Here is a 17,545-nt window from a genome sequence, read left to right on the forward strand (position 1 = left end):
CTCGCAATAAGAGAGGGCTAATCAATTTAGTTGGTAAAGTAAACAAATGGCTTTTTGGCAACCTCGACTCTGAAGACGAGGAACGTTATAATAACGCTATTAAAGTCTTGGAAAATAATCAGGAAATAATTATTCATGAAACCATATTTTCAAATTTCCTTTTCTAAAACATTAATAAACCATTATAACACAACCATTAGAATTTTCAACGCGAACCAAGAGAAGTTCGAGCAAGATTTGGAAAGATTTCAGGTAACAGTCAGTGATACATGAAGAAATGTCGATAATTACTTTTATTTTCAAGGAACATTATTACAATTGAACTGTCAGAATTTGATAAACTTCATAGATAACATTGAAAATGCCATTATGTTTTCTAAACTGAACACTTCGCATAATTCAATGGTATCTACTACTGAACTTCAGGAGATGAAGACATATTTAATGAAAATATATAACCAAAATCAAGTTTCAAATTTTAAGAATACACTCACGTCAATACCAAATTGATCTTTGTAATACATATCCCTATTGTTAGGTCCAAATTCTTTGAATTCTATCATGTATATCCTATTATCCAAAAGCACATGATATATTTCCCCAAATACTCATATTTGACACGGAACCAGGAAGATATTCAGTTCGAAAAAGAAGATTGCCCGTTCCTAGAAAACACATATTACTTACCAGAGAACTTCGCGCCACCGGATAATTGCACACTTCACCTTTTTGAAGGAAAAGCCTCGGAGAAATGCCACATTTTGGAAATCAACGTGCAAGATCCCATTGTAGAACAAGTAACACAAGATCGAGTATTGATAATCCCTTTCAAAGAAGAACGTCTTTATTCCAAATATAAAACAGATTAATACCTAGAAATCAATTTTCCAATATTGATCAGAATCCCACAATCATACGAAATCCAAATCCATGATACAAAATATGTAAACGACATATCCAACAAGGAAAACCTATGATTTTACCCAAATTGGAAATGACGGACTTGAAAACTCCTAAAGTCTACGACAGCCCGAATTTCGCCAAAATCAACCTTGATGAACTGTACCAAATCGACAGACTAACCAATCAACTGAAGCCCATTCAATAGCAACAAAACCAAGGTCCTACAACACCTATTTTTGGGAATAAATATTTGTAATCATCGTCATCGGCTCAGTCTGCCGAAATTGAAGCGGTATTTCCAAAAAATATTCAAGAAGAACCAAAAAGCCAGTGGATCCTCAGAAACCAGAACTTCGTTATTTTTTTTATCCTAATGAATATTTTGACAATACATAACAAAAGCACACGTTTGTGTACTACATGTTTCCCAGCGGCGGCTCGTCAGAGGAGGCAAGGGAGGCTTAGCCTCCCCATAAAATTTGAGGCTATTCATCGCAATACATTAAAAGATATTGACAAATAATTATGATTATTTTTTTCTAAAAATGCTTGGGTATCATTTATTATTACTTTACCGTTAATTGAGGTGTTCAAAGCTGAAGTGGACCAAGTCCATAATAGTGATGTTTTTCGATAGACCCTGCATGATACTCTTCAAAAGTCATTATTTTCAGTGCATGAAGCAAGTCTTACTAAGTTACAGATGTATTTCTCCTGAGAATTATGTCGCATATCGTTCAGAGCATTAGTGAACAAAGTCCAAGTTACATTGTTCACGCTTTTTCTGTGTAAGAATATGAGTGTTATGGCGAATACCAATGAAAATGATGGTAAGTTATTGACTTTCAATATCATATGACTTGATGAAATGAAACCAGGAAGTTGATACTATAAATCCTCAGCGTCAAATTCACGCAATTCTATGTAATTTTTGTATTCAGTCTTTGAGGTTATGTCGTGCATATTAACAGCATGAGTGAATTTCATGGACCTACCTCATACAGGGATTCGTTCACAGTTTCAGATTCAGAAGATGATGTACTCCTGATTAAATTTTTACAACCCAACCAAAGACTACGTACAGCAGAAGTTCGAAATGGCAAATAATAATCACTAACGTTTTTTTGGATGATTTTTTTCAACAGTATTGTCTATTTCAGAAGATGCAGTGGTTCGCCAAGTAGGATAACGTGGTGGGAAAAGAGCTCGCAACGAAGCGAATTGGAACAGGAATAAAAGAAAAATTATGTGAAATAGTGGCAAAACTTACGAAACGAAAACAAAGAAATGTGTTCCAGCTAAATGTTTCAATCCTGATTATAACTGTGGATGCCGCAAACAGTGCAGGACAAAAATCAGTATTGGAGATTTGTCAACATTTTTCGAATCATTTTGGAAACTAGTAGATTACAGCAAACAGAACATTTTCCTGCGGGGTTTAGTGAAAATGTCCACAGTAAAAAGAAAGCGTCCAAGAAATGGTTCTGGAACAAACAGATCCTCATCGTTTGAATATACTATACGTTTGATAGAGGCCAACATCAATGTGTTCTAAAAATTTTTTTTGGGTACACTCCAAATTAGTTGGGGACGACTGTATAGATGTCTAGTTAAAGAAGAAGTTTTTGCAGTAATGGATAATCGTGGTAAAAACATTCCCACAAACAAAATAGATGGTTCTGATGTTATCATGCATATCAAATCTTTCCCTTCTTACCAAACTCATTACAGCCAGAAAGATAATGAGCAGAGGAAATACCTTAATCCAGAATTGAATATTCGAAAGATGTATGACCTTTATGTTCAAGAATGTTCTAAAGAAAATAAACAACCTGTCAAAGAAAAATTCTACTACAAAGTGTTTTCCACGAAATTCAATCTCCACTTCAAAATTCCCAGCAAAGACACGTGCCATTTGTGCGATGAGTTACACCTGAAGATTCGTAGTGAAACTGATGGAAAGAAGAAGAAGGAACTAGAAATACAAACAAAAAATGGCAAAATGTTTCTGATGAATGTTATGTCTGCACATTCGACTTACAGAAGGCACTTCCTTTTCCGAATCTTTCTACATCAGTGGCATATTACAAACGCAACTTGTATATTCATAATTTTGGCATACATTCTTTCAACTTGGGGCATGTTTGGAATGAGACACAAGGAGGGCGAGGATCTCAGGATGTAGCTTCGTGTATTCTCAAATACCTCAAAGAACATGCTGGTACCTTCAAGAAACTTACTTTGTTTTCAGATTCCTGCACAGGGCAGAATCGTAATATTAAGATGTCTCTCAGTTTGCTGACACCTGTGCAGGATCCTTGCATAGCTGCAGAAACAATAGATTTAAAATTCTTGGTATCTGGTCACTCATTTCTGCCAAATGATTCAGAATTTGGAGTAATAGAATCATCCAGCAAGAAACATCACAATATTTTTGTCCCGCAAGATTGGTTCGATATCATCAAAAATTCTAAGAGGAAGCAACCACGCTATGCAGTAATTGAAATGAAGATGAATGATTTCCTTAGTACTAAAGCACTAAAAGAAGCCGTACTCAATAGAAAAACAGGCACTGACGGTTTTGCTGTGAACTGGTTGAAAATTCGGTGGATTCGTTTTAAAATCTGGAGACATCTGGAGACTTTGAAAAATGTCCAACAAAAATCCCTTTCTACTACTCGGAGGCCTGTTACTTCAGCTAAAAAAAACATGATCAGTCTGCTTCCTCCAGTGTACCACAACTACTTTCAAAATCTACCATTGGAAACTTCCACCCGAGCCACTCAACTGCAACCTGAAATTGCTGATGACAAATTGGTTTATGATGAATAATAAAAAAGCATTGGTCCCGTTTCAATAAATAAAGTTTATTTCTTTTCATACTGAGCTTGTTTCTTCTGTATTCATAAAATATTCAGCGGAAAAGTGAACCAAGTTCAACATGAGAGAAGAAAAAAAATTATAAAACTGAAACCATAAAATTTCTTGTTCCGATGATGGCACTCATATTCAAGTTATGAATGGTCTAAGTGATCCTCAATCGAAAAAAAAAAATAGATGATATGGGAATTAATCGTTGACAAACAACTTCAAATCTGCATATCTCAAATTCACCATAAATGGACTTGGTCCACTTCAGCTTTGAACCCTTCAATTATTGAATTAAATACATAATATGCCCGAAAAAACACTATCACTCACTACGTAGTACGTACCACACTGTATCCTGCATCAACAAAACTCAAACGCACCGCCCATGAACGAATAAACCATCAACCCGAAATAATAAATGCCATACGTTGCAAGGGAGCCAAGCCTCCAACGTTTTAAAAAAAACAGGCTCCACGAGACCGATTCAACTAGCGACATACGTCTCGATTTGTAATTTCAGTTGCAGAAGTTATAGCGTTAGAGGCGGCTAGCCTCCAGTTGGTCTCCGTTAGTGTACGACTGCGTTTGTTTTTTATTCAATTATTCGGACGGAATGCCGTGACGGACCGATACTGAAAAATATTTCGGTAAATCGTTTTAGTGTTTCTTGATAATATTTGTTATTTGTGTATAAAACAGGCAGTACTGTATTATAGCAGTGCTTTTTGGTAATATTTTTAATGTGTTTTTAAATTGTTTTCTTTCAATTTCAAGGTGTTTTCAGGTTTTCACTTTTCGGTAGGTTTTTTTTCCATTTGTTATGGATAAGTTGGACGAAATTAAAAAATCTGACGATTTAGTCGATTTGGTTGCTGACAAATAATTTTAAGTCTTTATATTATGATAATAAATTTCACATTATTGAAACTCTGGGAAGGCCTCAACCAAATATGATTTCAATTAAAGCGTCATATAATGGACAAAATCGAGAATTTAATACTAGTTGGTACGATAAATGCGATTGGTTAACCGGCTTCATTAAACGAGAAAAACTTTTTTGTTGGCCCTGTGTTTTATTTTCCGTACAAACCGAATACCAAATGTGGTCTAAAATAGGATACTCCAATTTAAAAAAATTACCTCGTTCTACAGAAAGACATTTTAAACCTAAGGAGCATATATTTTCGTCTCGTAAATTAAAATTGTTTAGCAAACAAAATATAGCAACAGCTTTAGATACATCTCAAAAAGAGGTCATAATTTCTTTTAAAAATCAGGTTAGGGAAAATCGGTCGAATTTAAAAAGACTTATCGATATTACGATTTATTTGGGTTCCCAAGAATTAGCTTTTTGCGGACACGATGAAACCGAAGATTCGATTAATCGCGGCAATTACAAGGAACTTTTAATGTTATGGGACAAATATGATTCACAATTTGGCACTTTTTTAAACGGTAGCGTTTTTTCGGGCACCTCAAAAACCATCCAAAATGAGCTTATAGACAGTGCGGCATTTATTATTAACGAAAATATTAGCAAGAAGATTAAAAGTGTTTCTTTTTTTGCATGGGAAATTGATGAAACTACCGATATTACCTGTACATCACAACTTTCAACCTTTTTTGGCAATTTTCAACAAAACTGTTATATTAGAAGAGAAAAGTATTAATTATTGACTGAGAAGAGTTCATTTATATGAAATAACTCAAAGACAACCATTTTTCCTTGTTTTTGTTTTTTAATGGTCAGTTTTATACGTATAATTTTCGGTAAAACACAATTTTTGTTTGCATTTATATTACGTATTTTGCTTTAAATAGGTGCGGTACCCCAAAAAATGTTCGCGCCTCCGGCGGGCTCTTCTGTGTGTATATAGTCTTTATGACTTTAGCCTCCCCTGTTCTCCGATGCACGAGCCGTCAGTTGTTTCCATATTGAGATATATACTGCAACATTTCTTCACCGTCACATTTTCACAAGTAGATAGTGAGGTACGGAAAAAATATGAGTATCCACCACAAGCGAAGCTCTCTGGCTTACAGAGACAGGCTTGTCTGACTATCAGTAGTACCATCAGTACCACACCGTCAGCGCCCATAGGGATCCTTCTAGATCTACCTCCTCTCCACATTTTTCTGGAAAGAGAGGCTAGATGGACTGCATACAGACTTGTGCACATTGCCAATTGCACAAATCAATTCATTGCAGAGTGCAACAGACTGTTGGTTGACATTGGAAGTCACAGCATTCTGGAAATGACCTCTGACTTTATGCCTCCAACTGTCAACTACGAACTGCCTTATAAAGTACTATTCCCGAGTAGAGAGGACTGGATCCTGTGGGAGAAGGAAATATTAAGAGCAAATAGTTCTTGGTTCACAGATGGATCAAAAACACCTTCCGGTTCTGGTGCAGGTGTTTTCAGTCACAGACCCAGGACAGAGTTATCTACCTGCCTAGGAACTTATGTGATTGTATTTCAAGCAGAAATTTACGCCATTGAATTGTGTGCGGAGAGATTGGATAAATCCAACCAACAGGTCAATAAAAATATTCTCGGAGTCAAGCGGCGTTGAAAGCTCTTGGCTCCCACCGAGCAACGTCTAAATTGGTAGCAAACTGCCAAAAAAGACTTTCCTCTATAGGAAGACTAAACAGATTGTCTCTGGTCTGGATTCCTGGCCATACTGGTCTGGAAGGCAATGAAGCTGCTGACTCTCTGGACGGCAAGAAGAGTTATAGACTTCTGGCAGAATCTTCCAGGATTGGCTCACTCCAAGGCGTTTATTCACCCTTCGAAGCTTGATTCCAAACAGTTGTTGGACTACAGAAGGGATGAACTACGATGTCTAACAGGCCATCTTACAGATCACTGTCATTTGAATCATCACATGCAGAGACTTGGACTGTCGGAAGACAGTGTATGCCGCCTCTGTCTGGAAAATAATAATAATAATAATAATAATAATAATAATAATAATAATAATAATAATAATAATAAATAAGCAGGGATGGCCACTAACACCCTTGGCCTTTGGTGAGTTGCGACACCACTTACCCGAGCAACTGGTGCAAAACCGGACCGGCAGCCCAGGCGCACCCGGGAAGGAGAACTCTATTCTCCCTCCGGTGCCGGCCGTGGGTCCACAGGGCTAACCACCCGGTGGACTCAACACTTGGTTCCCAACAATCGAGGAAGAGGCCCCCACAATCGACCCGCTCGGAGGGGTCAGAGGCAAGGTGGTGGGGCCCATAACGATGATTTGCCTACCGACGACAACCCTGGCAACGACAACGGACGCTTTGAGTGGACGCATGAGCTGAGAGATAGCCTTATGCATTGCTACGAGAGTAGTGAGCCCGCGCGAAGAGGGTACATGGCGAGATTGCATGCTCTGTGGTGTGAAACACATCCGGAGCATGCCGCCTTTTCCGCCCAAAATCTTAGGGATTACGTATCCTATCTTCGGCGGCAGGGCTATATAGCTCCTCCCCAGTCTGCTAACGAAGTGGTAGAAGTGGCAGTTCTACCACCCGTTGGCACGGCTGGAGAGGAGACTCGCACCATACCACCAATGGAGACGACAATCAGAACACGCAGGGCGCTCCACAGAATTAGGCCCCTGAAGCCACAAGAACTGGCTTGTTTGGATGCGGAGGTTCATAGTGTTCTAACAGAAGAGGCTGACATCTGGCAAATCAACACCGCCGTGTATAACGTCGTCCAATCGCTTTCCGAATCGGAAGGACGAAATCCCGGCCTTGCGGTTCGGAAGATTGAACGGCGTGTACACAAGATGGAGGCTAAGATCACGTCGGCGAGACAACACGCGTCTCGTATCCAATGTGTGATGGACTACAGGGCGGCCAATAGGCCTTTCACGCCCGCAGTGCGGCGAATAGCCGCCAATTTACGACGTATCCATCACACTCTAAGCCAAGGCGTGCTGTTGACCACCAAACAGCATTGCCTTGATAGGATACGAATGCTAGTGGCTGCTAAGAAGTCACTAGTGAGGCGAGCGAGAAGTATCGCGGAAAATCTTAGGTTCCGCGAGAAACCTTCTCGCTTATTCCAAGAGCCTCCACGTGTTGTGGATAATCCGCCGACTGCTGATCAGGTGGAATCCTTCTGGAAGGATATCTATGAACACCCGCAGCCACTCAACTTAGACACTCCAGCCCTAGCGCAGTTCGAAGCTTTCAACAGAGAGCTTCGACAGCCTGAGCTCAATGAACTGCGCAACCCGATAACCCCGGATGACGTTCGAAGAGCCCTTGTTGGTTCCAAGAACTTTGCTGCTCCAGGCCCAGATGGGCTGAACACTTATTGGTGGAAAAAACTACCAAGTACCCACCGCCATCTGGCCAGAGTTTTCAACTTATGGCTGGACGGAGAGCAGCCGATTCCGGATTGGTTTGTCGAGGGGCGGACCGTTCTCATCCCCAAAAGCGGAGATTTGTCGATTCCTAAGAATTACAGACCGATAACATGCTTGAATTCGTGTTATAAGTTGTTTACAAGCATCTTATACACACGAATACTCACCGCAGTTGACCGAGTGTTCGAACGGATATATGAGCAGAGAGGGTCGAAGAGAGGAGTCGCTGGATGTAAAGAGAACCTGCTCATCGATAGATGTGTAACGCAGGACTCGATACAATATAAGCGTAACCTCTCTATGGCCTGGATCGATTACCGTAAGGCATTTGATACAATTTCGCATGAGCTCATTTTGCATTTGCTCAGATGCCTTGCGGTACCCGACAACATAGTGAGATGCATTGAACAACTGATACCACTTTGGCGAACTCGCTTCACCATAACATCTGGTCAAGCAAGAGTCCAAACAGGGTGGGTCACTTTCAGAAGGGGTGTATTTCAGGGTGATTCCCTCAGTCCACTTCTATTCTGCATCTCACTATTGCCATTATCCGTTGCGCTCAGAAACACTCGAGGGTATAACTGTGGCACCCCCGGAAACCGGAGGCACAAGGTCACCCATCTGTTTTATATGGATGATCTTAAACTTTATGCCTCTGGAGAGAAGGATCTCCATCAGTCCTTGAGGGTGGTGGAAGAGTACACGCATGCTATCGGTATGAAATTCGGGATAGACAAATGTGCAATGGTTCATCTCAAAAGAGGACGATGCGGGGACTACGGAGAGGATGTGCAGCTCGTAGATGGAAGCATCCTACACCATCTGGATGCCGGAGAGACGTATACTTACCTCGGGGTGGAACAACGCCACTCACAAGAGGTAACCGCAGTGAAAAACTCTCTCCGCGGCAAGTATCAGCACAAACTTCGACAGATCTGGTCATCGGAGCTGTCGGGGAAGAACAAAGTTGCTGCAACAAATATGCTTGCCGTTCCAATCTTACTCTACTCGTTTGGAGTAGTGAAGTGGACTCGGGAGGAGCTGTATCAACTCGACGTAAGGACCCGAAAAATGATGCATCTCTATAGGAGTTTGCATCCCAAATCGTCCGTTCCACGGTTGTACTTCCCCCGACAACAGGGAGGTCGTGGACTTTTGAGTTTGGAGTGTCTACATGACAGAATGGTACTGGATACAGCCTGTAAAGTCGTCAGGAGTTCGGATCCCCTTCTCTGCATGGTCCGTGACCATGAGAGAGCAGGAATTGGAGCATTTCTCTTTAGGGCAGCTGCTCGAGCAGCTGATGAACTCGGTATAGTTTTCGACTCTGAACGAGGTGACTACAACTCTGTCACCGAGTTGGAACCCGTTCAGCAAAAAGCTCAGATAAAAGCCGCGGAGATCACCTTACTTCTGCGGAGACACAGGGATAAGCCAATGCATGGGGTCTTCTTCAATAATATTGAAGACCTTGGCTTATCAAAGCGCCTGACGTTCGCTTTTCTCAGGTCGAGTGGGCTGAAGTCGGAAACTGAGGGGTTCATCATGGCTTGCCAGGATGGTGTCTTTAACACCTTAGTCTACCGCAGTCGCGTGATGGGTATAGAGGTTCCTGACACAAGGTGCAGGGCCTGCCGCGAGGCGCCCGAGACCCTAATGCACTTGCTATCAGCATGTCCAGCATATGCGGTCTCGGCCTATATCCATAGACATAACGCGGCCCTAAGGGTGCTATATTATCATCTACGGCACTCCTACGGTATTGACGAGACACCGGTGTTGCCCTACGCTCCGGGGGATATTGAATCCGTTGTGGGGAACGAGAAGTGCCGAATTTATTGGAACTATTCGTTCCCCACCCTCAGGCTCATACAAGCTAATAAGCCTGATGTAGTTCTTCTCGACCACCAGATCAAGACGATATTTGTCGTGGAGTTTTCAGCTCCTGGCGAGACGAATATCGTCAGAAAAGAGGAGGAAAAACGGATAAAATATCGAGATTTTCTCTTCGAACTCCGCAGACTCTATCCAGATCACTCTGTCAAGATGGTCGTTCTGATTGTTGGAGTCCTTGGTGGAATGATGTCTTCTCTACTCTCGAATCTCAAAATCATACCGGCTTGCCGCATTAAGGCAGAAATCTTAGCCGCACAGATGCAGAAGGCTGTCATTCTTGGCTCACTGCGTTTGCTCAGGGCACATGATTCTCGGACCCAATGATCACTTACCCCACGGTGTGGGGAGTGGTCATTGGTTGATTATGCTGGCGCGCCCTCCCGAATGTATCGGGGCTTCGGGGGATAGGGCCTGACCAGCGCACACTACGGTGAAAAAAAAAAAAAAAAAAAAAAAAAAAAAAAAAAAAAAAAAAAAAAAAAAAAAAATAATAATAAATGTTTTCATTGCTACACAAAAAGCAGTTACAAAGAACAAGGTTGATTGTTGTTATGTAGCAAATGGCATCGTTCGCTCTTCTATCTTCTGAGAAAGATAGAATAGCGCTCTTCCACGCAACCACGACAAGGAACCAGTGACAAAAACTGGTCCCACCAGAAGAAAAAAGAATATACCTTCTCATAAACATAGTACAACTGAAAAAGAATATACATATAAATATAAATAAAAAATAATAATTATGTCACAAAGTGCAATGAATGTCGCATAAGTTCATCAATGTATCAGAAGTCTGTTGCTAAAGTACCATCCAACAAAAGACGTTTAACCTTTTTCTTAAAGTTGAAGATTGACAAGTTTTTGAAATCATCGGGAATACAGTTGTAGATTTTAGCGATGCCATAGGAGAAGCAAGATCGGTAAAGCGAAGTGTTGTGCTTGGGTACAGATAATTTCTGTCGAAACCGAACATTGTGAGCTTCAGAACGCCTCTGAATTTTTGAATATAGATATGAAGGTTTTTTTGTGAGTAAAATTTTGTGATATAATACACAGCAATGCAAAATACGTCGTTTGTTCATAGGCAACCAGCCCAGTCCAGTAATGTAACTCGAGGTCGGAGTCCGTCTTTTAATACCGCATATCAGTCGGGTGCAAGAGTTTTGGAGTCTTTGTAGGCGAGTTCTGTCGGAGTTTTTTATAGCCGGCCCATAAACAACATCGCAGTAATTTAGCTGGGATAGGACGAGTGACTCGCATAGGGTGATTTTGCATGCTTTATTTAAAATATCTCTGTTGGAATAGATCAGTTTTAGGTTTACGAAAGCTTTTTTAATTATATGTGATATATGCGTGGAAAACGTGAGGGAGTCATCAAGAAATAAGCCTAAATTTTTTTCGCAATTTGACAATTCGAGTGTTTCATTTCGGATGTAAAGGGAAATTAGAGGTCGGGATCTATTTTTGGTCGATTTCCTACCGAAAAGTATGGCTTTGGATTTGGTTGGGTTGATGGATAAACAGAATTTTTCTGATATATCGACAAGTCTCGCAAGATCCTCGTTAACCTCATTGCAGGCAGCAACGATATCTTTTTCATCAAATGCGAGGTACAGCTGCGTGTCATCCGCATAGAAATGTGATGTTACATGTTTCAAATGTTCACAGAATTGAGAGGTGTAAATAGTGAAGAGTAGCGGGCCCAATATTGATCCCTGAGGTACACCACACAAGGTTTCGATGGAGTCTGATGATGTGGAGTTCAGTATGACTCTTTGTGTGCGTTTATTGAGATAAGCAGACATAAGTTGCTGCGAAGATGGAGAAAAACCTATATAGTGTAGAATAGCTAACAACAATTCATGATTAATCCTGTCGAAAGCTTTTGAGTAATCAAGAAGTACGAGAACACAAAGCTTGTTCGCATCTATATATGAGAATATGTCATCCGTCACTTTGAGGAGAGCAGTGGCGCAGCTATGATTTGGACGAAAACCTGACTGGTGGTGTGGAAGAACATTGTGCATCAGGACGTGCTCACGAATCTGTTCGTCAATTATTTTTTCAAGAGCTTTTGACAGGGTACAGAGGATGCTTATAGGCCTTAGATCATTCATGCTTGAAACGTCATGTTTTTTAGGCAATGGGATGATATTTGATTGTTTCCAAACGGAGGGAAAAACAGAATTAATTAGACAGAAGTTGAAAATGTGGACGATGCATGGCAATATCAGAGGACAGCAATACAGGATCATCGTTAAGGAAATTTTGTCTGGGCCGGTGGCCGTGGATTTGATAGAAAGTAACTTTTCTTGAGCCTTAAATTCGTCAATAGGAGAGAACGAGAGCTGTCTAGTATTCTCCAAAGTATGATTGGAGAAATATTTGACGGCATGTTTGTCAGGGATGTTCGAACCTGTACCAGAGATGAAGTTACCGTTCAGTACATTGAGATCACCAGTTAAACTGTCTGGAATGAGAGACCTCTTACTACTGGAAATAATGTTCAGATTTTTAAGTTCCTTCCATATGTTTCTGCTAACGTGGGTGAGTTGGAATTGAATATATGCTTTTTTTTCACATTTGATTGCATAGTTTACCTCGTTACGCAAAGCTTTATGATATACCCAATGGCGCTGCTCTCGAGATTTTTTAAATCTATTATATGCATTATCGCGTGTCCTCCATCATTTTCAGAGTGTCCGTGAGCCAAGGTGCCCTTTTTTTGGTGACTCTAGCGTTTCGCATCGGAGCATGGATATCAAACAAATTTAATATAATCTCACTGAACAAATTCACTTTATCCTCAATATTATCAGTACGGAATATCTCTGAAAAATCTGTGTGGAGCAAGTGATTTTCGAATAAATGTGGATCGAAACTTCTGAAATCACGATAAAAATGGACTGAGGGCTCGCGTTTAATTTTAACGGTACCTACAGAGCAAGATATTAAAGCGTGATCGGTGAAAGAAGAACAGTCAGTAACTTTAACGTTATTAATTTTAAGTTCTTCGGATGCTATAATGAGATCTAGTAATTTATCTCTTCTTGTGGGGTGATCTACGATTTGTTTTAAGCTATAAGAATCAATAATCCTTTGCAAGCAACAGCTACTATTGCTGCTTTCGTTCAATAAGTCTATATTAAGTACTCCTGCAAGTAATATGAAATATGACTTAGGAGTTAATATGTTGAGAGTACTGTCAAGCTCATCGAGGAATTGATGTACTTGAAAATCAGGGGGTCTGTATACTACACCTATACTAGTAGTTTTATTTTCATATTTCAGAGTTAACCATAGCTGTTCTATACATGTTGCTCCTATGTCTTTGATGCGTTTACAGTTGAATTTATTTCTTACATATATTGCCACACCGCCGCCTCTCTTCACCGATCCGTCCTCTCCCAACGCCCTATCACGTCTATACAACTTATAGCCAGTTAGCGTAACATATTCATCGTTTATATAACTACTCAACCAGGTTTCCGAAACAGTAATTACATCGAAAAAATTGTGAACTGCATTTTTGAAATCTGTAAAGCTTGACAACATAGATCTTGTGTTAATGTGAGAAAATGTGAAAGGTATATTAATCATTTTCAAGTTCGAGAGAGAGAGAGAGGTAACCTTATCGAAAATAATAACAAAATAAATGTTCAGTATAAAAAGAAAAAAAAACTTATTTGATAAGTAACAGATAAAACAAAGAAATACTGAGATAATTCAGAACAATAAAAGAAGTAGGACTTTTAGGAAGGGAGTTATGAGTTTTGGAGTGTTGTCTGATAGAAATTCATTCGAGAAATTCAGCGGCAGCATTCGACTCATGTATTTTTCTTTTTTTTGTTGGTTTTCTTTTCTTCTGCACTCCTGTTGTTTGGACGATTGAACTCTGCCTTGTTTTTCTCCTCACTATTGAGTTCGGGGGAAGTTACCGACGGACCTGCTCTGTTAATTATTTGTTCGTATGTATAAACTTGATCATCAATTACCAACTTTGTTCCTATTAATGATGCTTTCAGATTCCTTGTGCGGGCAGCTTTAAGGTGTTCAAGTAAGAGTTTACGTTTCGTATAATCGCTCTGAATGTAGTCCTGCGAGATGCCTAACTTGTTCAATTTCAGTTCCTCCAAATGAAACTTAATGTTATTAAGTATGGTTTTTTTCAATGAGTAGTGAACGACTTCGATGCTAATAGGTCTGATTTTACCTTCCTCAGGTTTGCCAATACGATATAAATCCCTCAAATCTGTTTTTTCACAATTTACATTCAGAATATTATTGATAATATGTATAACTTCTTGATAGTCGTCCTTATTCTCTTCTATGCCATACAATATAAGATTATACTTCTTGAGATATCTCTCAGAAGATTCTAATCGAACCTCGAGTTTGGAGACTTTCAGTTCTAAACAGATATTATTCGACTTTATTTCGGCAATGTCACTACGAATCACATTAATTTCCTGTTTAATATCTAATAGGAGATTGTATATATCGTCACACGACCGACTCATATCTTTGTGCTCTTACCTCTTTAGTACGCCAATATTTGGAGTTATGTTTCGTGTGTATAATTGATTAAATTTTATCAAATTGCTTCTTTAGCGTGTGTTATGCTTGATTGAGACTTACATGAAGTTGTTTATAGTTGTATTCTGAAGCATTTGATATCTAACACACTGTATAAAGTAAATTATAACCCACTGGAAATTGAATTTAACTGTGGAGCATATATATATATATATATATATATATATATATATATATATATATATATATATATATATATATATGTTAACTTTTATGTCAATTCTATCTTCAATTTATTGTTTTTTCACTCATTTTTACTGCCCTGAAGAAGCTTCCCATTAGAAGCGAAAGCTTGGCAAAGTAAAGCAGAGTTTGATTTTTGATTTTTTGACTGAGAGACCCTGTTAATCCATTTTACCATACATTTCTCCAGTCGCTAACATTATCCAATTCAATTATATATATATATATATATATATATATATATATATATATATATATATATAAATGATGAATCTGCAGGGCATATACTTTGTGCCTGCCCCGCTTTGAGTTCGGCAGATCCGTACTCTCACCATCTGACCTGAAAGACCACTCACCATACAAACTAATCGACTTCGTAAAGAAGCTGGGTTTATTTGGCCGAGTGTGAATAGGTGTGAGCCACAATAAACCCTTATGGGTTACGGTGGAGGGTCGAATAGACACACTCACTTTAGACCTACCTATCTACCTATCCACCACAACATTTTTAAATACTGAATTCACAAGTCATTGTCATGAGTGTGTATGATATAAATCAAAAGAAAAAATGTGTCGACAGAACACTCAAAAAATGGAGGCAAAACGTGGACACGTGTTTCTGGCTATTGGCCTCATCAGCGCGGTGCAGCCAATTGCAAAGATGGGCAACAACTGGTTACCAAAAATGAAAAACTTCACATATGCACGGTGTCACCAACAGGAGCTAACCGCACATTTGTGGTTTCAATTAGAAGACCTAGCATTCCCAGGCATCATCTAACATCACCACATAGGCAACTATAGCTATCTGCGTGACTTCCGTGTCCAGGATATAAATACAAAGATAAAGATGTTATTGAGTGTGTATGATATAAATCAAAATCAAAAATAACTACGTAAACGAAAGCAAAACATAAGTGGAAACACCAATTGGTGTGACACCCAAGTCAACTTGCCAAATTTTTATGTCAGTGTTGGTGGTTTGACCAATCAACCGACAACTGCGGTAGCAGAAATTTGGGAAGCTAACCTGGAATGCCATCGGAAAACGAATCCACATGTTTCTAGAAATGATATGAAATCGAGAAAGGTTAATGCAGTCAAGCTGTTGGAAAATAATTCCATAAAAATGAAAATATAAATAGATAAGTACTATTTAGATAATTCCCATATTGATTTCAATTTGGGAGCCACCAATAGGTGTTTCCACTTATGTTTCGCTTGCGTTTACGCAGTTATTTTTATTAAGTACTTTTCTATCGGCTTTGATTTCAATTTGAGAGCCACCGGTAGACAGCTGTTTCAGCCTATTGGGCATCGTCAGTACCGGGCAGGCGGTCCTCGATTGAAGACAAAATGTGAAAAACCAAGAAAAGTACTTAATACAAATAACTGCGTAAACGCAAACAAGACATAAGTGGAACCACCTATTGGTGTGACACCCAAGTCAACTTGACAAGTTTTTATGTCAGTGTTGGTGGTTTGACCAGTCAACCGACAACTGCGGTGGCAGAAATTTGGGAAGCTAACCTGGAATGTCATCGAAAAACGAATCCACATGTTTCTAGAAATGATATGAAATCGAGAAAGGTTAGAGTGACATTTTTTAAGATTAAGTAATAGAGAGTTTTTCTAGCAGAATTTCACAAGATCATCAATATCGTTTTGTATGAAGAGTGAATCGTTGAAAAATGTCACAGTATGGAATACTTTCAAGTATCATACATTAAACATCGCAATAGGAGAAACAACTAGATATATCGTTAATATAAATGTTGAAGACGAGAGGCCCCAAATGAGAGGCCTGAGGAACTCCGAAAGTAATATTAATGAATCTAGAACTAAACTTTTCCAGAGTGGCTGCCTGAGACCTATTTGTAATATATATATGGCTGCCTGAGACCTATTTGTAATAACCGAAACCATCTTAGTATACCGATTTCTGCCAGCTTGTTGGGTAGAATTGCATGATCTATCTTGTCAAATGCCTTGCTGAAATCGGTATCAACCTGGTAGCCTTTGTTCATGTTTTTCAAAAGATATTCAATATAGATAAATAAGTTAGTTTCAATGAAGTGATGTTTCATAAATCCATGCTGCTCATTATTTATGGAGGATCCAACATCAAAGTATATATAGTCACGAATAATTGACTCAAAAAGTTTGAAAATTGGGCACAGAGTTTCGATTCAAGAGACAATTTTCAAAAAATAACTTATTACCACTTTTGAAGATGGAAACTACAAGTGCAGTATTCCATATTATTGGGAAATAACCTTCTTTGATAGATTTATTGAATAAAAAAAATAGGATATGAGGCATTTCTTGAGCGTATTGTTTTAAAAAAATTGTGGGCATGTGGTCCACGCCAGCTGCTTTCTGAGGAAGATCCAGTATCTTTTTTAGAATTTTACTTTGAGGGATGTGATTAGGACTGAATGAATAGCTGTCGGCTAATCTATTGGTATTTGATTGATTCATTCCAGTTGCCAGGTTAAATGAAGAAGCAAAAAACTCTGAAGAAACGTCACATATCTTCTGCCCGTTTGTTAAAAGTATTTTGTCTGGATTCTTTATAGCATTGATTGTGGAGGGACCGCCCTTTTTCGACTTTACGAACTGCCAGATTTGTTTGGGATCGGAAGTTATTCTTGTTTCTATTTGGTTTATTTAGGTGTTGTAGTCAGTGTTAATCAGAAATTTTGACCTGTCT

At 39.2% G+C, this 17,545-nt stretch overlaps 1 protein-coding gene across 1 annotated transcript in view; it reads left to right on the top strand.

The window, feature by feature from the left end:
- Ubr1 (Ubr1 ubiquitin ligase) overlaps window positions 1-17,545 on the top strand; it is a 185,222-nt gene that overhangs the window by 85,310 nt on the left and 82,367 nt on the right. The window lies entirely within an intron of this gene.

This window comes from Leptinotarsa decemlineata, unplaced genomic scaffold, assembly GCF_025532065.1.
Source record: "Leptinotarsa decemlineata unplaced genomic scaffold, Ldec_3_MD MMD2_tig00026369_RagTag_RagTag, whole genome shotgun sequence".
Taxonomy (NCBI): Eukaryota; Metazoa; Arthropoda; class Insecta; order Coleoptera; family Chrysomelidae; genus Leptinotarsa; species Leptinotarsa decemlineata.